At 37.3% G+C, this 25,944-nt stretch overlaps 1 protein-coding gene across 6 annotated transcripts in view; it reads left to right on the plus strand.

Moving 5' to 3' along the window:
• Positions 1-25,944, plus strand: part of thsd7ba (thrombospondin, type I, domain containing 7Ba) — a 250,151-nt gene that overhangs the window by 61,836 nt on the left and 162,371 nt on the right. Inside the window, exons 1-2 of one of the 6 annotated variants that reach the window (XM_058788089.1) lie at positions 187-205; positions 21,239-21,275. The exons of 4 other annotated variants lie outside the window; for them this stretch is intronic. The gene's annotated coding sequence lies outside the window, so the exon portion shown is untranslated. Of the gene's footprint in view, positions 1-89; positions 206-21,238; positions 21,276-25,944 lie in introns of those variants that run through there. One more of the 6 variants, XM_058788087.1, reaches the window with a different exon arrangement.

Genomic DNA, 25,944 nt, shown 5'->3' on the forward strand with positions numbered 1-25,944 from the left:
GAATCATCCCTCTTAGCCAATGAGTTTAAAGAGAGAAGCAGATGTCACAGGAGTGAGAGGGACCACCTCCGCAAGCTCAAGCACCCTCAGTGAAAAGAGCGCAATGAGCTGTGCGCTGTCACATCGGCAGTTGCTATCTCCTCTCTCTCTCATTCTCACGCTCCCGCTCGCTTTCGCAGGCTGTCAGCTGGAAGCATCAGCGTAGGTAAGACTTGCATGTTACGTCTCTGCCTGTAGATTAGCAAAGGATGCCTGAATGGTCATTAAAGTATGTCTGATTTGATGGGAGTTTCTCCTGATAAGAGGTGCACTCACAGAAACTGAGGAGGTTCTTATGTAAGTGCCGTGGCTCAGAGCTGATTTTACGCAAACTTTGATATGAGATGAGAGGAGAGTCACAGCGGTAGCTCTGAGATCTGCTGTTCCTGAGTGCATGAATTATAAATAAAGGAGGGCTCCAAATGAATGGATTCACTTTGTGTGGTCTTCCGAACATGCCGGTTCAGGTGCTCCGGTCCATAGGCAGGTAAATCAGCATTTAGATGCAGCAAAGCTCAGGTTAAAACGACAGCTGTGGATTTTTATTTTTTATTTATTTTTGGTGGCTTTCACTGCGTTCAGCATGTTTTATCTTTCTCCTGACTGTACTAAATGCTGTTTTGCGCCTGCCGGCTCTCGCTCAAAGCAGGGTCCCAACCCCAAATCTTTTTGTTCGAGGGGGGTGTGCTTAGACTAATCAATTCTATTATGTGTGAAGCAGACAACAATGTGGAAAGGTGTATGTCTAATGCAGGGTTTTTCAAAGCTGACTGTGGTTGTCAGTAGTTGTTACTATCAATGCATGAGGAATTAATGCTGAATATGTGGAATATCTACAAAATTTCTCCAATCAGCAAATGTATTGTGGGCTGTTGTTGTTTTGCAGCGATATTTTTGTCCCAGGAGTTGGATGTTGAAGCATGTCTTTGAACTTCCATGACTCACTGACGCTTACCTGCCCTACTTTGAGAAAAGGATGATAAAGTATTATTCATACTTCATGTAGGAATTCAGATGAAAGCCTCACAATCTATTGCCTGCGTTGCTTTTGCCCCATTTTCTCAAGTGTACGATACTTGAAAGTTTGATCAAAATATCAGACGGGAAAAAGCTTTGTGTTATTTAGTCAAGGCGACACATGGAGACGGCTGTGCGCGGCCCACATGTCCGTTTTGTGTTGCCTTTAAATGTGAGTTTTGAGTCAGTTTGATTCCTTTTAGAAAATATAGAAGATGCTGCAAACTTCTGGATTTCTTTTTTTTCACATGCAAATGAGTTTTGTGGTGGAATACCTACGAGTTTGATGCAAAAGTGACAACAAATGCATGCTAAAGTCATCTTTTTCACACCGTCTCCTTTTCTGATGAATAAATAAATTCAACTCGCCACTGAAAATAGCTCCATTTGGTCCACATACTCTGTAAGTAATGTACGTGTGTCTTATCTTTCATTTATACTCTTGATGTCATGTCTGCGGCAGCATTTCGCCATAATCAGCATCAACCATCAGACGTTTGATCATCGTCTCTATCTGAACGACTTTCAGCCAACCGGGACATAGACATACCTCCCCTCTTGAGAGTCATCTCTAACTGTGATTAACCAAGCACAGCTGAGCTCTCCTGTCTCTTGGAGTTAGTGGATGTACGTTCTCTCGCGCCGTTTGTTTTCAGTTGTGGTGAATTAAAGCTGAAAATGAGAAACTGTGCTCGTGCTCACTGCTGCTTGCTCTGTTTTTGCAGTCGTTTCTGGAGGCGTCTCAGGTGTGACAATCTGGCAGAGTAATGGCAGGTGTGGACTGATGCATATTCGCAGGCTTGAATCATTCATATAAATAAGATGGAGAGCTCAGGGCCCGACTGTGCCGAGGCTCAGAGACTGGCTGTGAATCACTCTAACACCCCGTCAACTCTGAGAGCCAGCGTCAGTATAAAACTAGAGCGCTTCCCTTATAGTCAACAAAGTTGTCTACAATGCTAGAGTGTGATTTGCAGTGTAGGATGCTTCAGTGATTATTCTGAGAACGGTCTGGTTTAGTTGCATTGTGTTGTGTAACTCGCTTACAGTGTAAAGCGTTTATAGAATGCAGTCTGTATAAAAGAAAATTAATTAATGAGATCTCATTAGTCTCAATTATCTCCTTGCAATCTCAAGATTTTCTCTTCTATAGTTTCAGATTTCGGCACAAACTGCACTTAAATTTGTTAAGTTAATAACGTCTGCTATTACAAGCCAGAGATTTTAATTCTGAGCAGAAACATTTTACACTGATGCATTTACACTGATCTAAAGCGACAATAAAGATATTTATAATGTCACAAAATATTTCTATTTCGAATAAATGCTGATCTTTTGAACTTTATATTCATTAAAGAATCCTGAAAAAAATTAAATAAAATGTTATAGCTTCCAACCCAGCTGTTTTCAGCATAGGTGATAGTGAGAAATATTTCTTGTTGCAAATCAGCATATTAGAGTGATTTCTGAAAAATCATGTGACACTGAAGACTGAAAATTCAGCTTTGCATCACAAGATGAAATTACATATTAAAATAGGCCTATATTAAACTGAAAACAGTTATTCTAAGTTGTATTAATATTTCACAATATTGTTGCTTTTACTGTATTTTTGATCAAATAATGCAATCTTGGCGAGTATATGAAACTTCTTTCAAAACAATCCCAAATTTTTTAATGGTAATGTAATTGCATGAATAATGATGATTGATATTGATAGATAACACATTACAAGTTACGTTATTCAAAATATTTATAAAAAAAAAATTAAATTCTTTGGTCTTTGATTTAATGAAAAATTATCAGAGCAAAATAATAACATTATTAGCTGATTTATGTTACATTCTGCTAAAAACATTTTTTTTCAACATTTTTTTTTTTCTCTCCTTAAACCATTTCTAATCCCTGATACAATTGCACACATCTCATCAGATCTTCCTAAGCTCATATTATCTGATTTATGTTTCCATATTAATTGCATAGCTCTACATATTTACCTGCGTGTCAAAAATCGCCTCATTAATGTATTTTTTGATCTAAGGAATTTTATGAGAAACATCAATAAACATGTTTCCTCTGTCTTTGACTGCTAATCGAACACCACCTTTTCTGTTAAATGTGAATCTTTAAGTTTTGGTACAAACAAGAGTTTTTCTTTTTCACACTTACTGACCCACATCAAGTTGATTTCCACCTTTTGCTGCGGCACACACAGAGCGATTGAAGTTACAACAAAGCATGAAACAATGAAACAAGACAGTGTTCAGTCAAGCATTCTCTCTTAATACAAAAGAATGCTGTAATTTCATTGAAATACACCTCACGTGGAAACCAGCTGTTGGTATTTTTCTGCCATTGCTTGTCCATGACACCCAAAGACTCATTCGTCTGTTGATGAAAGCCATTGATTAATACTCGAATTAAATGCTGAACACATCTCTGCACGCATATCGCTGAGATGTATTGGAGCGTTTAAGGTCTTGGCAGACGGGTTCCTCTGCGAGTCGGTAATGGGCGAGGAATGCCAGGAAAGCCTGAGCCCTCACCAACCCCCCGCCCTCGCAGATAAAAACGATGTGTCCCTGGTGGCCCAGAACATGATTTCAGCCCGTATGAGGTTTCAACAGCTTTCTCCATCTGGCTTCTGTGCAAACAGTGTTGCGCCCCTACTCCTGTGTTTATCGATTGAACCGCTCACTCTCTATCAGTCATCTGATCGAGTTCTCCTTCCTTAGTTGCTTCTCTTAAACATCACAGTTCTACTTCTGAAAATTGCAGCAGTCAGCTGAGGACAAGATAAGAGAGAAACATAGAAAGAACATCAGCAATTATCTGAAAATATGTCCTTTAGCAGACGTACTACTGTACGTCTGTCAAGTCCATCGATGTCTTTCTGAAGTTCCTCCTTGGAAAAACATGCAATATTATGAAAATGACGGTGATTTCCGTGGCTCACTTAGCTTGAGTGTTTCTCCTCCTTGCATGTCTGCCTAACTTCAGATGACCTTTATAATCTGCGCATGTTTGAAGTATAAGTACACATAAGTGCGGCCTCATCAGAAATCAGGAAATGACACGTTTTTTTCATCCTCCAGCTGTTTCTTGGTGCACTGTATGACTTCAGGGAGCTTGTTTGTGGCGTCTGAACCTCGCAGACTGTTTTAAAGAGGCCTGATGTGACATTAGAAACTGAAACAGCAACCGAAATGAATATTGTGATTAATTGTGTTTCTGAAGGATGATGTTGACCAGTAGAGGACATTTGAATGTCTCTTTGAACTGAAAGGCTTGCTTTTTTCTATCCAAACTAAAAAGGCAGCTCATAAGGTCTTTTTTATATATATATATATATATCTTGTGTGTGTGTGTCTGTGAGTCAGAGCTTTGCTTGTTACCCTACGATGATGAAAGGAAGACGAAGCCTTCGTACAAACATACATATTCAGGTCTCTCTGTAATGGATCTGTGCATGGATGCTTTAGCCGACACAAAAGCAAGGAATAGGCATGTGGAAAGCTATTTGTCAACGACAGCTGAACTGACCAGCCTGATTCCTGTGCATTTTAATGGCCTCTTCTCCATGTGCTGCTGCTTCTGTAGTGCGTTCAAGGTACAGATTGCTTTATCATTTTAAATGAAACCTACTGATGTGAAGATATATTGCCCACAGCTGTCTCATAAATCTGTGAGATGGGATAATTTCTCCGAAGCTTGAAGAGTTTTATGAAGAAAATCTGAATGATATTTGCTTGTGCAGAAATCGATGCCATAATGCCTAGGGTGTTCCCCCCCCCCCTTTTTCTTTTGAAAGCACATCAAAATTTACATAAAACTTTTTAAAATAATCTTTAGCAAATCTCAAAATAAATAAAAACAATATTAATTTTTAATACTGTGCGTAATAATATGATGCCTATACATTCACTTACAGCATGCATTAAAAACAGATTTATTTTACTTTATTCATTTATTAATCAATCAATCAATCAATCAATCAATCAACTACTAAATCAGAATCAGACAATATTGGGTATTTTTCATCTTTAGTAAATCTCAAAATAAATTTCCATTTTTATACTGTATATTATAATGTTGTGCGTAAATTCACTTGTAGAATTTAATATGATTTTTTTTTTTTCACGGCTATTTGGTTAGTTGGCTGGTTGATTAGTTATGTTTTTTTGTTATTTAGTTATATAAGAGACCGTTTTGGAAATGTAATTATTCATTTTCATGTTCCCCATTTTTACAGTTAGATTACGTTTGCTGTGGTCTAAAAATCAGTTGACGTGTATCTTTAACTTAAGAGTAATACATTAATAACATTGTTAGATGTAATTTTCAGCAAAAAAAAAAAGTAGTGCAATTTAAAATACATTATAACGTTATGCCTAATTTCACTTGTAGCATTTGAAACAATATCATTAATTTGTTTTATGCATTTTACATGAAATAGCATGTAATTTAATGTGTCATTAATCAGTTATACAGTCTGTCCGGAACAGTGGAAAGTCCCGGTGCTGTTGGACTGTATATCAGCACTTTTGAGATGCTGCTCAACCAATCAAATTCAAGGACCGTAACTAATTGTCATATTGAATACTACTATTGAATACTGGTTCTGCCCATGCATCAACAATTCCCTACATTATTTGTTTATCAAACCCAATTTCCTGCTCGAATTACACAGGACAGCACAATCTCTGCTCTTTACAGTAAAAGCATGAGGTTGCATTTGAATGCAGTTTCACTCTGTCCTTTTGGAGGTGTCACTTTCGCCCGATATATAGATCATGTTTGTCCAGCGTGCTGTCGGCTGGCCGGTGGCACGCTGTCGCCAGCTCTGGATAATTAATAGCAGAGGGAGCTGGAGGCGTGGGGTGGTTTCACTCAGGCTGTACTGTAGGTGTGTGTCAATCTAGGCTGATGGGTGCTGCCTGCAGCAACATTAAGATTGCAGGCATGGAGACCAGAGATACCCATTTCCCATCATGCCCTCTGACCAACAGATCAGAGGAGTCCCGGACACATAAAATGAAGGTCAACCTCTTTTAAATGATAGATTTGTGACACACAGCCTCCAGGCACTGTCTGTGTGTAGTTGTACGGCCTTTGTGTTTATGCATATGCATGACGGTTCAGTGCTAAAACCTAGTAGGCAGCCTACGGAGGAGAGATGCACGAAGAATCGTTAAAAGATCGCAATTTTGATTCAGACACCCATGTGATCTAATTTCTAAATGACTACGATTCACTCGTGTCTATTAAGCCTTAGCAGAACATTAAAATCTGCGTTCGCACTGCCGCTGACAGAGAGAGAGAGCTGTTACCGTGTTTAGCTGAGAAACAGCTTCACAAAAACAAAAAACTTTAAAACAAAAAAGTATTATTTCTGTCTTACAGTCATTCATGTTATCACAGAAATACTGGGATGAAAGTTTATAGTTCGGATATAAATATTGATATATGGTCACGATCAAAATGGAGCAAGGCTTCTTTTGAAAGTAACTGGCGCTTCAAATAATGTTTGTGTCGATTGCATTGTTTGACCAGTAGGTGGCAACAAGCGACTGTTTAAAAATGTATTTGTCACTGAATCATTCATTCAAGAGATTCGTTCAAAAACGCTGAATCATCAAGTATTTATGAGTGAGTTATTGAATCATTCATTCAAACCACTTTTTCATAATTTTAATATTAAAAATTTCTGTATTAAATATGTTATATTTTAAATATACTGTATGTTAGGCCTAGGTTATATATTACAATGTTTAATAATTCATTTAAATTAATTAAACACTTTTAAATAGACTGCAGCAATTACTATTTTGTCACACATTAGTTTGTTTAGTTCAGAATCGTGGGAGAATTTGAGGCCAAAAATGGTGATTCTCAATTTATCCAGAATCGCGCAGCATTTTAAGGCATCATAAGACTTGCCTACCTTTTGGAACGGCATCCAGAGCATCTCGATTTTGGAACAGAACTGTATTTGTGCAGGTCTATGTCTGTGCTAGGTGTCTTGGTAGCAATTACCCTGGAGAGCAGAGACTGCATGACTGGATCTGCAGTCTGCTCCACACTTTTCAATTACATCAGTCCCCCACCACCACCACCACCACCACTAGACGTCGGCATGCTAATGTCGTGGCGGGTGGCGACGTGATCTCATGAGGCCTTGTGCAGTTGCTGTCTTATTGGTTCAGGGATCTCCTGGCCAGAGCAACAGGCCCTACAACCCATCCGGTTGTGGACACTAAATTCAGCAGGCAAGACACTGGGGAAAAGACACCTTTATGCACTCAGCACTGCGTGTCCACAACCTCTATTAGTTCAGGATCATAGACACTCAACGGAGCTCCCTGATGCTCAGAGAATAATCATTTTGAGCGACTGCATTCTACCACATTCTCATTTATTGTCTAATTGCTTTTCATCCCTGAGCACTTGATCTCATTGGGAGCCGCGAGTGATGTTAGTGTCGAAATGCTTTGGAAGCAGGATGAAAACATCTTTATGCTTGTCAGTATTGCAAGTATGTGTCTTTTCAGAATTTAACATCCGGAAAATGTTTTCTAAAAGATTTCTGGAGGCGAAATTGTCTTTAGCACCAGTGATACAACAAATTCACTGCTTTTTTTTTCAGTCTGAGAAACAATAAATTATCTTCTATGATATTCAGAACCGAAATAATAATTAATTAAATGTATCACTTTGGAAAGATTCATGCAGTTGACAAGATACATGAACCAAAATTGATATCTGAAGGTCCTTTTGGAATAATACTAATTTGTGTATTATCGTGAATAGATATAATTGAATAAAAGTATACATTTTCCAAAAAGAAATCTTACTGACCCCAAATTTTTGAAAGTTACAGTTCATTCATTTTTTTTTAGACAAACTACTATAGAATTTTAATAGGAGCCATTTATCAGTTTTATGTTTAATATTTCATGTTTCGTATCTTTGAAGCAGGCTTTGGTGATGTGCCTGTGGATACAGATAGGAAACTGTGTTATGGTACCAGAGAAGAAGAAATCTTTGTATTCAGGCAATAGCTAAAGCAGTTAGTCTTTTTAATGTCTGCCTGCCTGCTATATATCTTAGCATCTGTTAATTACCCTTATTATTAACTGCCAGTTTTGGCACTCCATAATTATGTGTAAACAGAAGAACACCCACATACAGATGCATGTATTACCATTTTCAGCAACCAGTTTCCATTTTTTCCATCATGTAATCACAACGTTATGTGCGATTTTGGTTTGAATTAGTGCTGTCAAACGATTGATCGCATACAAAATAAAAGTTTTTGTTTGCATAATATATGTGAGTGTTCTGTGTATATTTATTATGTATATATAAATACACACACATACAGTATAATTTTGAAAATATTTACATGTCTATATTTATATTCATATAATTTATATTATACATAAATATTTAATATATAAACATAGCATATTTTTCTGAAATATATACATGCATGTGTGTGTATTTATACACACACATATATTATGTAAACAAAAACTTTTATTTTGGGATGCGATTAATCATTTGACTACACTAGTTTGAATACAATAGAGATATTGGGTAATTTGTTTGCTCAAGCCTACCAGCTAAATGATTAGAGTTTTCTGGCAAGATTTATTGCTATTTTTCATCAACAAAAAAAAAATATGTGCAAAACTAATTGGCAAGTCAGCCTTCACAGCATACAACCTATAACATTTGCTTCTGACATGATTCTTTATTGACAAACCCCCAAGTTTTTCCTATGGTGATATCATGTACATACAAGCATTCCTACAGTACATGACTTGATTTCTTAGGCTTTTCATGTTTGCTTTTCTTCATGTTGAAGTTTTTTTTTTTTTTCTTGACTTCTGTTGTTTCTTAATGTTGAGCTAATGACTTTTTCTATCTCCTAGAACTAAACCTCACAGAAACCAGTTTTAGGACATTATTTAGTATGGTTATTAAATCGCTTGTGTAAAGTGCTGGTGTAGCTGATTTCAGGTTTTACTCTCCTTGTGAGGACATTTAGTCCCCACAAAGTAGTCAAAACCTGACGCACACACAAAATTAGTACTCTGTTCTTTGTCTCCATCCTCGTTCCTCCATTAGCCCCATTCCTGTGAAGTTCCTAATCCCTGTCAGGTTTGAAGGGGTTTGCGTTCTCCTTTGCATCTTCACCCCTCCTCCCTCAGTGCAGAAATAACAGACAACCATTCAGTTTAAGAACTTAAAGAGATAAGACTTATGGGAATAAGAGGATGCTTTTGAGCCCAATGTGAATTTTTTTTCTTGCAGCGGACTGAATCCTTTGGGTGCTGTGCTGACCAAACACCTCAGACACATCCTGCATGACAGCTATCTTTATTCTGACCGAACCTCACCACTCCACCGTGCATATCTTCAACTACACAGAGAAATACAGGCTCTGTTCAGATTTGATTTGAAGCACAATACATTTAAGATAGTTGTTTCAGTTTAGCGGACAGCTCTGAAGCACTTGTCAAATCCAGATAGTGGTCTCTCTACTGAGGGGACTCGAGTTATATCTGCAAAATGAGAAAATGACTTGCAATTTTTGGAGTCTGGCAGATGCGAAGCTACTTCTCCGGAGATACGTGGCCCAACCGCTGTGAGCAGCATTTGTTTATGGTGATTGCATTAGGCTGCCTGCCTTCCAAAACCTGGATGTTTTCAGGCCGATCCCCTCTTGTACGCTCTCTGAAGTTGGCACTGGCGCTCGTACGCTCACTGTGGGCCTATTTAAGATACTGTTTTTCCCACTTTGCCCTGGAAATTCTCCCCTGGTAGATCATTACTTCAGGCTGCTTGTGCCCGGTGATGGCTCTTAACATCCTCCTTAACATTTGCTGCGCCTTGCATCTAATTAACACATAGCCTGCCTACAAACAATGAAATAATGACTATAGCTGCTTGTGCTCTCTCATTTCCCAGCCAAATGCCTTGTGCCAAGAAATCGGGGAATTTGTGTAATTTCCAAGGTCTTGGGGGTGTGTGAAAAAAGAAAAAAAAAGTGTGGCGGTGTGACCATTAGCAACTACACATTGAACTATGCATCCCTAATTTACACTTACAGGGATAGTGCAGAAAGCGAGAGGCTATCATAAAGCCACCTGGGAATACCGGCAGTGTTGCTCTGTATAAATAGCAACAGACTGGGATAGCAAAATATCGGTAGCTACAGAACAGAGCAAAGTCGGCTTCCGCGAGTGTAAAGCCCTTGGCATTAGTTCTAGAGATCAAAGGCAGCTTCTTCATAATATTGTGAAAGCAGGATCCATTGCTAGAAAATGTTTCCACGGCTAATAGAATTGGCCCACAGCATCTGCCTGATTCGTTGTTTACGAGGGAGCCTTAGAAGCTAGTGGACAACACGCAAACGTGTTGACAAGTCGCCTCAGATTCTGAGAAAATTGCATCTTTTGCAGTTTTGGTGAACAATGCACAGGTCAATAGCTTGCTATGTTATATTGATTGTTTTCTCTTCGGAGTGGCGGGATGCGTTTTGACTGCAAGCACGGGGAGATGCATTACAAACTATTTCTGTATGAAATGGCTCCGCGGCCCCCAGCTGTTCACAGGTTCCTCTCTCTGTGCTCTGATTAGGTGGGAATAGAGAGAATTTAGTTTTCTGAGTGAATAATGGCGATCTGGTCTTGGCTTCACTGCTGAGCCAGCAATTTAAGGTGTAATTTTGTAGGGTTTTTTTTTTTTTAATACAGGAGGGAATATAACCAGCTGCCTGCAAATCCAAACTCTATTCATTTTCTCATAGTTAAGTATTTTGCTCTGCGGTCCACAGTGTTATATGATATTGGAAAATTACCAGATTGGAATGCATTATGTAATTGAGATGTTTACTGTCAGAAGACATGAGTGCATAGGGATTTTTGCCAGTTATTATAACCTCAAAAAATCCAGACGTTCTTTGACACAAACTGTTTAAATTTATCTGGTGTTTCAGTTTATCAGTGACTTGCAAGCGCAAGAGTACAGGAGCAAATCCAACTCTATTATTCCCTCATAATTAAATGTGACTTTTTCATGTTCCTATTAAATACGCTAGCATATGAGCAAAAATACAATAAAACAATAATCTTGTGAAATAGACAAATTTAAATAACTGTTTTCTATTTGAATATATTTTCAAATGTAATTTATTCTTGTGATGGCAAAGCTGAATAAGTCACATGATAGTTCAGAAACCTTATTATCAAAACATTTCTTACCCCCAAATTTTAAATGATAGTGTATATCTAAAAATATTATATATATTTAATAATATAATTAAAATAAATAGTGCTGTCAAACGATTAATCGTATCCAAAATAAAGGTTTTTGTTTACATAATATATGAGTGTGTACTGTTTATTTACTGTGTATATATAAATATATATATATATTTTTTATTTACATGTATATACATTTGTTTATATTGTTATATTTTATATTATATATAAATATTTAATATACAAACATAACATATTTTTCTTAAATATATACATGCATGTGTTTGTATTTATATATACATAATAAATATACACAGTACACACTCATATATTATGTAAACAAATTTTACTTTTTTCTTTAATTTTGGATGCGATCAATCACAAGTAATCGTTTGACAGCACTAAAAATTATATAATTAAAATAATACAAATTAATAGTTTTAATTAATTAAAGTTATAATTAATATGATCAGCTTAACCAGATCATATTTCTCAAAGTCTGGTTCACCCTTTTATAGGAATGCTTAATTAAATTAATACACAATACGGGCATGTTCATTCATTAAGAGTAACAGAGAACGTACTACATAATATGACCTTGTGTTTCATATTATCATGAGCAGGATGCAATTGATTATGTAATGGTGAAATTTACAGTCAGAAGACATCATTACATAGTGGCTTTTCCAGTCATATTAATGTCAATAAATCAACTCTAATATAGTCCAAATTTGCTCATGTTTCAGTTCTAATTATACTAGAGGAGTGCAGGAAATGACTGGTGTCGTCATTCTCTGACGCAAAGCATCACAAGCTAGTCGACTCACAAGCTATTCAAATTACCGGTATAATGTATTTTATTATATTATCAAGAAACTTACAGCTAGAAGATATCAATACATTGTGGTTTTCTTGTCGTTAAATAAACTTCGGGCTGCATCAAAAATTAGTGACTGATATACTACATGATTTTCAAGATGTGCTCGTGTTTCATTGAATCGATGATTGAGAGAGAAGAGCACAGCAAGCCGGCGTCACAGACCATCATGAGGTTCGTGTCAAGCTGTGGTGTGCTGTTAAAAGTTCTGCTCGAGTTGTTTTCACTTGTGCTTTAATTGAATGAATTACTTCTGAAATCTCCCATGATGCTGCAGATCCCAGAGTAAGCAGCTTAGATGAAATAAAACAGCCTATAAATAAATAAGTAGATGAAAATACCTGCTTGAATTTGAAGATTATAAGGGACAGAACAGAAATGCTTCTTGACCAGCGCTTTCTAATTTATTTAATGATAGCTTTGAGCTTAAAAGAAAACCATTGAATCTGCAAGTTAAAAAGCACACTTGAGCCCATGCGAAAACGGTTATGCATTTGCAATGGGCCTTGGTTTCAGTTGTTGGGCGACATATAATGACTCAGCATAAGCAAAAACAACTGGATCTGTGTTGTCTTCTTTTAGCTTATTTTAAATGGTCACTTTATGGGGTCATTTGACTGATAAATATGATGTCTGAGGTAGATAGGAATGATCTGGCTCTCTGGAGGCTATTTGGTATCTCCTAATGCACACTGAGCTAACATGTCTGGTTGCGGTTGTCTGGTCAGCGTTTTTAAATATATTTTTTCTTCAAGTGAAAAGTTGAATAATCCCCTATGGAGCACAATAACAGTGACTGTCCGCTTTTTCCAGCTGCCTTGGTTCTGGATGTATTTTTTCCCATTTATTTTCTTCACTGGAGTATCTAGAGAAACTTCAATAAAGAGGCCGTGAACCAAAACAACAATCTTTGAGATCTATCACAACATTAGAGACTTTAAAGAAAAAAGTTAAAAGAAAGAGAGAGTTACGAGACTGTATTTAAATTCATGTACTGAATTAGGCAGTGAACTATACATCCCAAGAAGCATAAAAAGTCAAATAATTTGAAAATAAAAATGTTTTATTTTTAAATGTTTATTTTATTTTTGTTATTTAGGTATTAGTATTTATTTATATTAGCTTTAACTATGTACTTACATCAAAAAATAAGTACAGTGTACTTATTGTGTTCATACTTTATTGCAAAGCACTCCTGCTGTTATTGAGGTTGGATACCGTGGGTAAGGTTAGGGACAGGTTTGGTGGTATGGGTAGGTTTAAGAGTGGGTTAAGGTGTATGGGATGGGTCAACAGTGTAATTATAAATGTAATTACAGAAATTAATTACAGATGTAAGTACAATGTAAAAACATGTATGTACACAATAAGTGCATTGTATCAAATTAACAAATTAAATATAAGTAAAGTACATTGTAGTCAAGGCCACCTAACATAAAGTGGGACGATATTTAGATTTTAGACATATTTTTATTTTAGTGCAATCACTGCTGAGCTCTTTTGGTAGGAACTCTGTTTCTACAGCAACACAACTGATTGGTGTATATTTCTAGTGTATAAGGTTATGGATAATGTTGTACTTCACAGAGAATGTGGCTACTACACATTTTTTTTTTTTTAAGATTTCTTTTTAAAGAAATGGCTTGTGCAGAAGCATATATCATTGCTTAACAATCGTGGAGCTCATGGTAGGTCTCTGTTGAAAGATTTATACAGAATCGTTAAAACTCAATTTCACTGGAGAAGATGAATGGGATGTTTCCAAAACCAGACTGTTGTGCTCTATTAGGCGATTCTCATTAGAAATTATTTGTGAAATAAAATACTATGCATGTGACATTTTGATTTATTGATACAGATTTCATTGTGAAATGAATGACTGGCACCTAGGGATGTTCATTTGGGATATTTTTCCTAAGCGACAACTGATGCTCATTAACCGATTATTAACCGTTAACCAACAAGATTATTATAAATTAGAATTGAATTAAATTAGAAAGGGTAAGTGTCTGTGACCCGTTAAAAATACTAACATTTGTTTTCCGGGGATTAATTTTACATGCGTAAAAAGTAGCAAACAACAGAACATGAGGATTCACATGGACATCATATCTTACCTGCAGGGCTTCTGTGAGCGGAGAAAAACATAATAAAGCTAGGATATATATATATATATATATATATATATAACGAATAAACAGGCCTATACGAGAAATATATTTTTACTTAAATAATAAATTAAGAAAACGAAAGCAAAACTGCGCAACAAGTGGCCTAGTATGCAGAGTTTCGGTTCATTTTTGTGCTGCGCGAAAAGAAACCAAGACGGCAGAAAGCAGCATCCTATTTTGCTTTAGGCCTGTTTCACAAAAGCACAAAGATTTGTTTTTATTGTGAATGTACACAAATAAAAGCAAACCTTTACAATTACGATTATCTTTATGACACTGTTAGAAGGAAAAAATTCAAGTGTTTGCGCATGCGTGCATACAGTTAAGCTTTGCTACTGTCACGAATCCAGTCTATGAACTTCCGTTCACTCACCGCCAGAGGTCACTCGCTCACCACATTGACTCTCACAACACCCATCACACTGGACTCCATTTCCCATCATCCATTGCACTAATGACACATACACAGCTGATTACACTGATTGCACACACAGCTGATTGCACTGATCACTCTGCTGCTATCACCAATCACACACTCTACTTAAGCCATGGACTTTCTCTCCCTCACTGCCGAGTATTGTATGCACTTATCCCTCTCCTAGCGATAGCTACTCTACGGAGCCCACGTACTTTACTTAGTCTTGCCTTGCCTGTTTTCCTGTGTTTTATTCTAGCCCGTGTTTCCTGAATTAACCCTTTCCGTGCTATTCCGTGTTTCTGTTCAGATCCTGTATTGTCCTGCGTTTTTTCACTCCCCTAGTGTTAGCTGCTTTAACAAACATTCTGTAAAGCAGCTAACACTAGGGGAGTGAAAAACGCAGGACAGTAGATTTTGTGTCGAATGAGAGACCCAACGTTGGTTTCAGTTTTGTTTTAGCCTAAATTAATTAGTTTTGGCTTGTTGTTTATATATTTACATTTACATTTACATTTATGCATTTAGCAGACGCTTTTATCCAAAGCGACTTACATTGCATTCAAGTTACAGTTTTACCAGCTCTTAACAGCTATAACTTCTTATTTTTATTAATTTTTTTGTTCTTTCTAAATATTGTTCAATTGAAAGGATTTGTTGTGGAGTGAGGGGAACTAAAATAGCCTAGCTATGTTTACAGTGTTTATTATAATGTTTGTAAACATTTCGTGTCGGCATTAGGCCTATTTCTGAATGAAATAATAAAATGCGACTTATGTCTTTTTTTTCTCTAAAAATGCTTTATTTATTTTTTTAATATGCGTAGCGTATTTTAACCATCCATGCAGCAAACCTTTTAAAATATTTGCTAAATTACTGAAAATAAATAAATAAATGACTTTTTAAACCGTTTAACTGATTGTATTAATCGGTCAAAATTCTTACGGTCGGTTAACCGGTTAAAATGAGCATCCCTACTGGCACCAAATAAGCAAATTCAGTACAGTGCGAAGCTAATTCTGTCTAACCGTTCTTGTAATGCCAGTGTGCTGTGTCTTCCCTTCCAGTCCTGACAGCGAGTTGAGTTCACTGATGTTTTATAGTGGTATCATCTAAACTGTCAGCTGCAGTGTTCCGGGTAACAGTGTGTTTGTACTATATATATTATGTTAGATCTCAGTATGGTTCTCTGAAAAGGAAATGCACATTCTCTATCTATCCTACTTCCTCTATCTTGACATGCAGGACACAGACTGGAGCTTTTGTGTAATCCTGTCGGTTGCCTTGAGGTTTCGTTCATCAAAGCCGTTGATGGTCATCCTTTAGTTGTATTTCATTCTAACACATCAATACACTGTGAACATCCAGTGGCAGCATGAAACCAGTAGATTCACCTTAGAAATAAAAGAGGTTAAATCTATATTGCAGAATGGGATGTAAAGGTGTCCACATTGTACCTGGCGGTGATGCACCAGAGATGAATTGCGTAATTGAATGGATTTTGTGAAACCATCTCCCTCAAAACCGCTTTAATGTGAAGCTGTTTGCAGCTAGTGTGTTTTTGTTAAATAGATAAACTCTGACAGATCAACAATGAGGACGGTCTGTATTTATCTCAAAGGCAGAAAGAAATGTTGATTCATAAATTTGAACTGCTCAAGAAAAAAACCCAGCGCAGAGTAAGCAATCATCAAGTGAACATCTTGCTTTCTATTTGCCATTGGGCTTTCGAGATATTGGCACTTGGAGTTTTAGAGACCTAACAGCAATGCTTCAGAAACAAATTACTCTGTTATTTTTCATCTCACCTCCAGACCTCAATCTAAGAAAAGGCACAATCAGGTGGTGACTGATTGAACCTGTCACCTAACCCTCCTCCGATTGAATTTACCCCACGGTTACTTCACTGCGCTGCTACGGTGTCGTTGGTGGCAGGCGACTCAAAGAATCGAAGGAAGCTTGATAATGTCGTCTCCTGTCTCGTCTAGGTGGCTGTCCACAGCAATCACATAAAATAGTCACTCATAGACGGATGACACCATGCTGTGTCTGGTGTCTGTCATAAACACAGTCGTCTATGTGTGACATGTTTGCAATTGGAGATGTTATTTTTAAAATGGGACTCTATTCTGGTCAAAAATGAGTCATTCGATATTTTGCATTTAGTCGAGATGAGTGTTGATTAGATTTTTCACTGCGAGTGTAATCAGAGCCTAATTAGAACATTGGCAGATATGAGGATTAATTGAAATGAATACTTTATGGAAACTTGAGTTCTTCAGTATTCTCTGTTGCAGTTATCCTGCTCTAGATATAATACTCTCATGTCATATTTTTATTTTTTATTTTATTTTATTTTTTTCCGGTTATCATGGCATTTTCATTTTCTCTTATCAAATATTATTTATATGTTAAGGATTTAAAGGTATTTTCAGCCTTGTCAACAATTCTTTGAATTCCTCTTACTGACACAATATTTTAGTGTCATCTTACTGGGTTTTATCTGCATTCCAATTGCTTTGGAAATCTAGTCGACAAGGCCTCTTAAAAGAGAAAGACTAAATGTATTCCTAACAAATAACACTTACCACAAATGGTACACATTGCACATATATGTACTACTGTTCAAATATTTGTGTTTGTAAATATTTTAATGCTTTTGAAAAATGTCTCTTGTGCTCATCAAAGCTGCATATTTTCTGTTTTAATATATTTCAAAATGTAATTCATTCTCCTGTGATGGCAAAGCTGAATTTTCAGCAGTTGTTATTCCAGTCTTCAGTGTCACATGATGCTTCAGAATTCATGCTGATTTGCTGCTCAAGAAACATTCTTATTGCTATCAGTGTTGAAAGCTGTTTTAAATAATTATACATCTTTCAAGAATCTTTGATGAATAGACAGTTCAAAAGAACAGCATTTATTTGAAACGGAAGCCTTTTGTAACAGTATAAATGTCTTTAGTGCCACTTTTGATTCAATGTTACGCATCCTTGATGAATGTAAGTATTCATGTAAGCTTTCATTATAACCAGAGTTTTTTTTTATTTTTAATTTGATTTTTTTCCTGACCACTGCAACAAACAGGGAATTGTATTAGCTGTTTAGTTCCTATTTGTTGCATCCTATTGTTTGTCGACATGCCCGGTAGCCCTGACCATTATGAAATCTCATTACCTCATAATCTTACTTCACATAGCTGTAGTCCTACAGTACATTAAACATCAATTCTGATTGTGTCGTGTCACACTGCATTTTCACTTTAAGAGGGGGGCAGACAAGTTCACATCACCTTGAGTCTGGTTGAACAGCGTTAGAACATGAAAGTGAGCAGGGTTGCTTCAGGTCTGAATAAATTAGCTCTGTATAAATTAAATGTTCTGACCTTCTTGCATTTTGTCTTTTAGGTCTTTAAAGGTCAATAGCCTGGTGAACAGCAAGGGTTGTGTGTTGTGTGAAAAAGTTAAACTGTTTAAGCGGTCTAAAGTGCCTTTTTATTCAAGTGTTAGCATTAAGCGTGAGTCATTTAATCCAGAGCAGCTTGTATTCAACATACAGTGAAAGAACTAAAGAGCAGATTAAACTAGCCCTTCTGTTCCTCTTGCTCTTCATTATGGCATTACGTGTTGGCTTTTCAATTACTATTCCGATCACAGCGGGCTGTGTATTCCCTCAGTGCATTAAGCACTGATTGCATTATTTATTAACAACAGCCATCAGTTCATTGCTGTTGATCCAAGTTGTTCCATTTCCGACTTTATCCTCAATTATTGAGAGATAGCGCCAGCCCGAGATGATATCTAACAGTGAAAAAAGCAGCTATTTACATCTTCCTGCCTTGCCGCTGTGCTTTTCAACGCTTGCGTGGAGTTGTTGTGCCGTAGCGAATGCGAAAAAGTATCAGAGAGTATATTTGGACATAATGGTTAGATGTCGTTCTGGTAAAGCAGACAGCACAACTGTTGTTTCTATCATTAATTTAGCATTCACACTCATTAAAATGGTCTTCCAGAGGAGTCGTGGTGCGGCCAGCACTCACCTGTGCTTATTTGTCTTGCGTTACATCTAGAGCTAATCGTGAGACTATCGACATCATAAAACGCCTGTAATTATACTAGTGCTCTCACTCTCGCGGTCCGATTCTGCTGACACATCTAACAGAAGACCTCATTAGGCGCTCAGTCCCTCCCTTCTGGACCCTGCAAATATATCTCCACTAACTCAAAGATACAAACAAGAACTTGGAGAGTTATTTTGGTCTCTAATGGAATTGGGACCTTATCTGGCTTTGTTATCAGTTGATTAAGTAATGCACTGCTCCTGTGGAGACGCTCACTGTCTGAGTTTCTCAGAGTTCTTTAGGTGAAGTCAAGGTCAGATGTAATCCAAACTCCCACATACTTTTAGCCCAACGAGCTTCTCTAAGTCATGCCTACTGGCCAAATCTAATTATGTTTTGTGGGATTTTTCAAGACAAATCGGAAGATAAATGTTGAGCACACTAAAGCTGGTGTAGGGTTTTAGAAATGTAAATCTTTGTCTCCATTTCCTTTTGTTGAAATCTTTTTTGAGTGATTTTATACAGTTTCATCTCTAAGTTTTTATCTGAATGATATGGGTAATAGTAGCATGCTCCAAGTTAGGGATGCAGTATTGGTATCGGCCCGATACTGAACTCCTGTACTGGTAAAAACGCCCAGATACCAAACACGCAGATACCACACAGCATGTGATAAGTGCCATATTCAGACAAAGAAACACGACAACAGAACAACAGGCAGCATAATGGAGTTATTAGAGATTAGGGATGTCTATGAAGCAGATGTATGCAATGAATAATGTTAAACATTTGGTATTAAAGCTTGTATAGCTGATGTGCGCGAGCTGATAAGCAAAGCAAGCTGAGTGAATTGAGGCACAGCGGCGCAGATGCGCGAGCTCATCGAGTGAATATCCCTTTCTCACAGATATCACTGGAAAGTTTGTAGTTCGGTTGGATATGTCAAAAACTAGTAAGTAAAACAATACACAAGTTACTTAACGTTACTGAGGGAGGGAGAGGGAGCGAGAGAGAGCGCGCGCGCTCAGTGCTGTCGTGTGATCTTTATTGATGTTCGCTCACTTAGCACGCATCATTTTAATTAAAGCTAAAGCGTAAATATAAGACAATTTATAGGGGCATTCACTGTAAACAACATTTATTTTCAACCGTAAGTATACACGACTTTCTGGCGAAAGTGAAACTGGCAGCCTGTGTGAAATGCGCCGTCCCTCTCACCAATACGTGCGCGTAATAGCGCGTTTTGCTTGCTTAATGAGTGTTTCTGCATTATATAATGAGTGGCTTTAGAATATAAATCGCAGCATGTTTCAGATAGGAAAAAAACGCTACTTCTATTTCTGAAAATATCAGAGTTAGGAGATTTATAAGGAGTGGTTCCCTGCATTATTACAGCAAAACGCGTGATTACAGAACTAAGCCACTGCAATGGAGCAGCTCTAATGCTATTAAATTAAAGATGATGTACCATAGAGCAAGAAAAAAAATTCAGTGTGAAAATAACCGAAGGATGTACAGTCAAACCAAAAATTATTCAGAGACCAAATATAATTTTTTATATTTTTTACTAGTGGGTGCAGGATTCTATAGTTCATTTATGTAAGTGAGGATAGCAAAATAAAGTAAACTGTGACATATTGTACCCAAAAATTCTTCATACAGTGGACTACCAATACAATTGATACAAATTTGGAACCAAAAATTATTCAGACGGAGTCTAGGAAAAAAATTGAAGCATGCCCAGGAGACTACCGGCTGTCATTAAGGCTAAGGCTGGCCCGACAAAGTATTGATAGTTGTGTAAATATTGTCATACTAACAGCTGTCTGAATCATTTTGGTTGATTTTAATCCATTACATACCTTTCTATCAAAGTTATCTGACATTCTCAAGCTGAATTTGTTCTGACACAGTTTAGCTCTGAGTTCTTGTCATATTTTATTACCATAAACTATAGCGAATAACTGTGATAATGTGAGAAATGTTGAAGATGTCTGAAATTTTTTTGGTTTCTGTACCCAATATTTAAAATATTTACAAATGCAATGAAAATATCGCTATCGGTACTTGGTTTTGGCAAGTACCATAAATAAAAGTATCGTATCGGGCGAGTACTGGAAAAAGTGGTATTGGTGCATCCCTACTCCAAGTAATAATTATAAACTGTACTAGCAATGATGCCACAGATCTATTCATTAAATGGATAGTTCACCAAAAAATGCAAATTCTATCATGTCATTCCAAAACTGTATGACTGACTGACTTCTGAAGCATAAAAGAAAGTATTTTTCAGAAATGTCTATTTTTATTCTTATACAGTGAATGTCAGTGGTCAGACAATGTTTGGTTGCCATCATTCTTTGAAATATCTTCTTTTATGTTCCTTAGAAGAAAGAAAGTCATGCTGGTTTGAAACAACATGATGGTGAGTAAACGATGACAGGATTTATACTTTTGGTGAACTATCCCTTTAACATATTTGAACCAGTGAGGTTGCAATATTACAGCATTAAAGGGATAAAATTAAGGTTGAACCACCGATGTCACAGTGATGTCCTTACTACCTTTCCGGGCCTTGAATGTTTCAGTTGCGTTGCTATCTGTGCAGGGTCAGAAAGCTCTCGGATTTCATCAAAAATATCTTAATTTGTGTTCCGAAGATGAATGAAGGTCTTACGGGTTTGGAACGACATGAGGGTGAGTAATTAATGACAGGATTTTTATTTTTGGTTGAACTATCCCTTTAACAAATAACATGACTAAATATATGGTGTTATTTGTTTCCTCTTTTTTCTGTTGCCAGAAATTAAGCGTTCAATATACATCCCTCAAATGACGACTCTTGCATATTGTGCACTATATGGTCAGAAGTATGTCGACCCATGAACACCACCTATACTATGAATGTTCTATTTGAGTATTTCATTTCAAAACCTTGGGCATTTCATAGACTATTGGTTGACCCTTTTCTCCTCTAGGAAGGTTTTTAGATGTTTGAACATGGATGCAGTAATTTGCGCCCATTCATTCCAGAGCATCAGTGAGGTCAGGAAATGATGTTGGATAAAAGGGTCTAGCTCAAATTCGCCATTCTCATTCATCATCCCAGAGGTGTTCAGTGGTTTGTGAAGGCCAGTCTGGTTCTGCCACACCATATTGTCATGCTAAAACAAAAAGGGCTTCATTATGCTAAAAATCTTTGTCTAAGAGGATTGTTTAAATGTAACGTTATAGAGCTTTTGGTATAACCGAAATAGGTAGTGTATCTACGATTTCAGCACATCAGTCATTCCCATGACATGAGGAAAAAAAGATTATTTTACATTCTTTGTGCAGTGTAGAAGTTCAAATACTCGTTATACTCTGTTTTAAGAGGTCAAAGCAGTATATTTTTGCATTTATTGAAGTAATATATTATCATACATTACCCATCCCCAATTCATCAATCAAACAGAGATAAATATTCTAGAGTATCATTTTATATGAGCTACTTTGCAAATCCGTTTTCCACATGCGTGCTTTGCAGTTCGTTCTGTACTGTATTTTCCTTTTCCCTTTTTCACATTCACACGGCACACTCGATCCTTGACATGCGCACACACACACACACACACACACACACACACACACACACACACACACTCACACAGAGACACTGCATAGGTAAAACCAAAGCTCAAGGCTTACTTGTCATCTCTTCATTTATCATGCTGAAGACAAAAAGATTTTATGCTCGTCTCCTGCTTTTTTTTTTTTTTACATTTACATTGAAAGTGAGCCATCAGACAGAAGTTGTTGGAGTGTTGTGAGGAGTTCTGCGTTTGATGGAGATACTCCTCACTGAAGGAGCCCTCATATTTACTGATGAAAAGACTGCCGAAATGACACATCATAAGCTTTGCCTGCAGCTCTGAAGGAGGGCGGTGATTTATTGAGCAATTTCTTGTGTGTTTACCCAGATGCACTATTGCCGGGGTTGCTTTAGTGTTTCAGTTTCTTTTGTTTTGCTTTTTCATTGCACAAGTGCTATTAGTAGTCATTAATGCATTTTTTGTCAATAATCACCCTGGATTATGGTTGAAGCTCCCAGTGGAATAATTACAATCTTTTAAAGAGGATTTTAGAGCACATTTACGACACGAGATGTGTTTTATCAGCACACGTTGAAAACACTCAAATCCTTTTACATCTGTTTAAATGATGTAGTTGCTCAGAGTATTGTCACCTATTATGTTGGCAGTAAACCCTCTCCCTCGAAACCGTTCGAGCAGCTATCTTACACCACCAAATGACAAAAAGGTTCACCGTGTAGCCGTAAATTTGTGTGCTACAGCCTTCATCATCATAATGAACTTGTGAATAATGCAATTATGACAGAATTCCTCTCCCTCGATTGTCGGCCATCATCATACTAAAGAGTTTGCATCATTTCTGACGAGCCTTTAATCCAATTCGCCCGAAACTAAATCCAATCAGCCATATGGCAAAACTCAGCAATATTTCCTGCTGCCTCCACACATCTGAGAGATCTTCATGGCACAGGGTCAATGCTTCTCGTTGAAGGAGCCCACTCAGTGTGTATATCTCCCTCTAGAAGGTGTGAAAGAGAGAGAGGTGCACTCATGTTTCCTCGCGCCCTGCGGGGAGCTCTTATTGAATTACTGCCATGTGGGTGCAGCAGCTGTCCTCCCGGCCGCAGCGGGCCACAGCTGCTAATTGCTGCGTAATAGGCCCAGCAGCAGGGAAGGTCAGAGGGGTGTCCGGCAACCGTGCCCGTCGCCTTTGATAAGGGACTGAAGCATTATTGAGATCTTCATATCCTGCGGCGGTGTGAAAACAAACAGCAGTCTGCTGAAATCGGCACACCCCGGGAGACATGATTGGCAGTCGTTGAGTATATAGCTTCTACTGATGGTAGTACTTGCACAGTTCTCTTGGTTCTTGTGACATGCATAGATTGGGGATAAATATTGGTGGTTCATCAGTGGTTAGGGCTGGGTGATATGGCCAAAAAATTATCATGATAAAATCAGTCGATATCGATAATTATAACAATCCGTTTCAAATCCAAGTGAAACTAAGTGAAAATTGTAGAAACTAGACCATCCAATTGTGGTTTAAACAACCCTTTATGGTCAGAACATGATGAACACTTCACATTTTTGAATTATTTACACTTTTCCAAAAAAAAAAAATGAAGAAAATGTGAAGAAGAAAAATGAATTTCTTAGTTGCTGCATGTTCTAATGAGTGATATTGTTTCAAATCATGAAACAGGTTTGTGTTGGCTGACTTTGATGACTCCTTGATCTTAATATTACATTTTTTGTCTCTTAGAAATGCACATTTGACAGTAGCTTGAGTTAGGATGCAGATGTAAATTTATGTTCATTATCAAAAACAGTACAGTAATATCTGTAAAAATTGTAACCACCTCATTTTTATATGGTGAAATTCTGATCTGTTTGAGTTCTATTAAAAATATCCATTGGTCTTTCATAGTACGTTTAGATAATGATAACCACGGTATCTATGTGGTTTCTAGGTATTTGTATGAAAAACAGTAGTCTAAATACATTTAGTATAAATCCACAAATGATAGCTTAATCAAAAAAATACTGTAATTATTTTCTATTACTCCTTTAATACATGTCTGCATTAATAATATAATACAATTTTGGTATAAATATCCCACATTTCTGCCAAAATACTATGGTGCAATTATTGTTACTACAGTAAATCCATGGTAAATGATGGCGATTTGTAAATTGAAAAGCCTTCTGACTGTATAGTTGTGCACAGTGTCAGTTTTCTTTCACCTGGCTTTAAATCACAGATTCGCTGAATTCAAGTGCTTTACTCTGGTCAACAGTTTGCTCCAGGGCTCTTTGTGTTTGGCAGAAGAAAGAAATTAATACAGGTTTGGACTACTTGAGGGTGAGTAAATGACAGAATTTTTGGGTGAACTATCCCTTTAAGACTGGTTTTGTGGTCCAGGGTCACAAGTATGCACAGATCAAGCACTGTTTACAAGCAAAAACAGTCCAAAAGAGTTCAAAATGTAAACAAATATGATTAGAGAGGATGGACTTTTTCACTGGAGGAAGTGGTTACGGATTATGGTCTTGTACTTTGGCCAGAAGTGGCGGTTTAAAGTTAAAACGCTTTACTGATGTTCCTTCTAAACACGCAGCTTAAAATATTTTGGCTGAATTGATCAACTAGAGTTGTGTGGATTTGAGCTTTGCTTTTTATCAGCTGTGTGAACTCTCATTCTAACGGTACCGATTTAAATCAAATACAAATTTGAAATCACTTTGAGCAAGATCACGGCGACACAATCAGTAGAACGTCTGGAGGGAATGTCCTCAGCACAGAGTTGCAGCGATATGATGAAGCGTAAAACCAGGGGAAGTCTGAAAATGGGCGTCTTCGATTCTACACCTCTGAGAGTGGATAATTATGAGCACGGCTGCATGCGTACATGGCCTCTGACTTCTTCCCCAGCAGGGTCACTGCTCAGAGAGCAGCCCAGTAAAATGATGTACAGACCATCAGAGAAAACACAAAGCATAGTCAGTTTACTGTAGGTCTCAGAGCCCACCCAGAGGCCACTAGTAATCAACGCTATCGCACTTGCCTTTCAGGAAGCACCGCAACGCTTGGCTTGTATTGATCGTTCTGATTGCTGTGCATCGTCTTGTTCCTATAAGACTGAGTGGATGATGGAGTTTCCTCAGAGATCTTCTTTTTTCCTTTCCATTTGTCTTTACATCTGTCTCAACACGTGAGTCATGCATTATTGGGTGAATATTTAGCATTTTCCTTTTTGAGTGCAGATCAATATTTCGGTTCCAACGTCTTGTCACTCATATTTTTCATTCCAACCTCATAAATCAGTTGATAAGCTCTAAACTAAGACATGTGATGCAAGATACAGGTATGTGAAGTTTTATATTGACATATCTTCTTTTTTTTTTTTCTTTGTCTCCCTCTGGGATCACAAGGGAGGGCAAACGCATTTCATGCCATTTCATTTTCAAAGCCCTCAATAACTAAAACAGCATGAATTTTTGACCTGAAGCAATCAATGC

The sequence above is a fragment of the Onychostoma macrolepis genome, chromosome 09 (assembly GCF_012432095.1).
Source record: "Onychostoma macrolepis isolate SWU-2019 chromosome 09, ASM1243209v1, whole genome shotgun sequence".
NCBI classification, from domain to species: domain Eukaryota; kingdom Metazoa; phylum Chordata; class Actinopteri; order Cypriniformes; family Cyprinidae; genus Onychostoma; species Onychostoma macrolepis.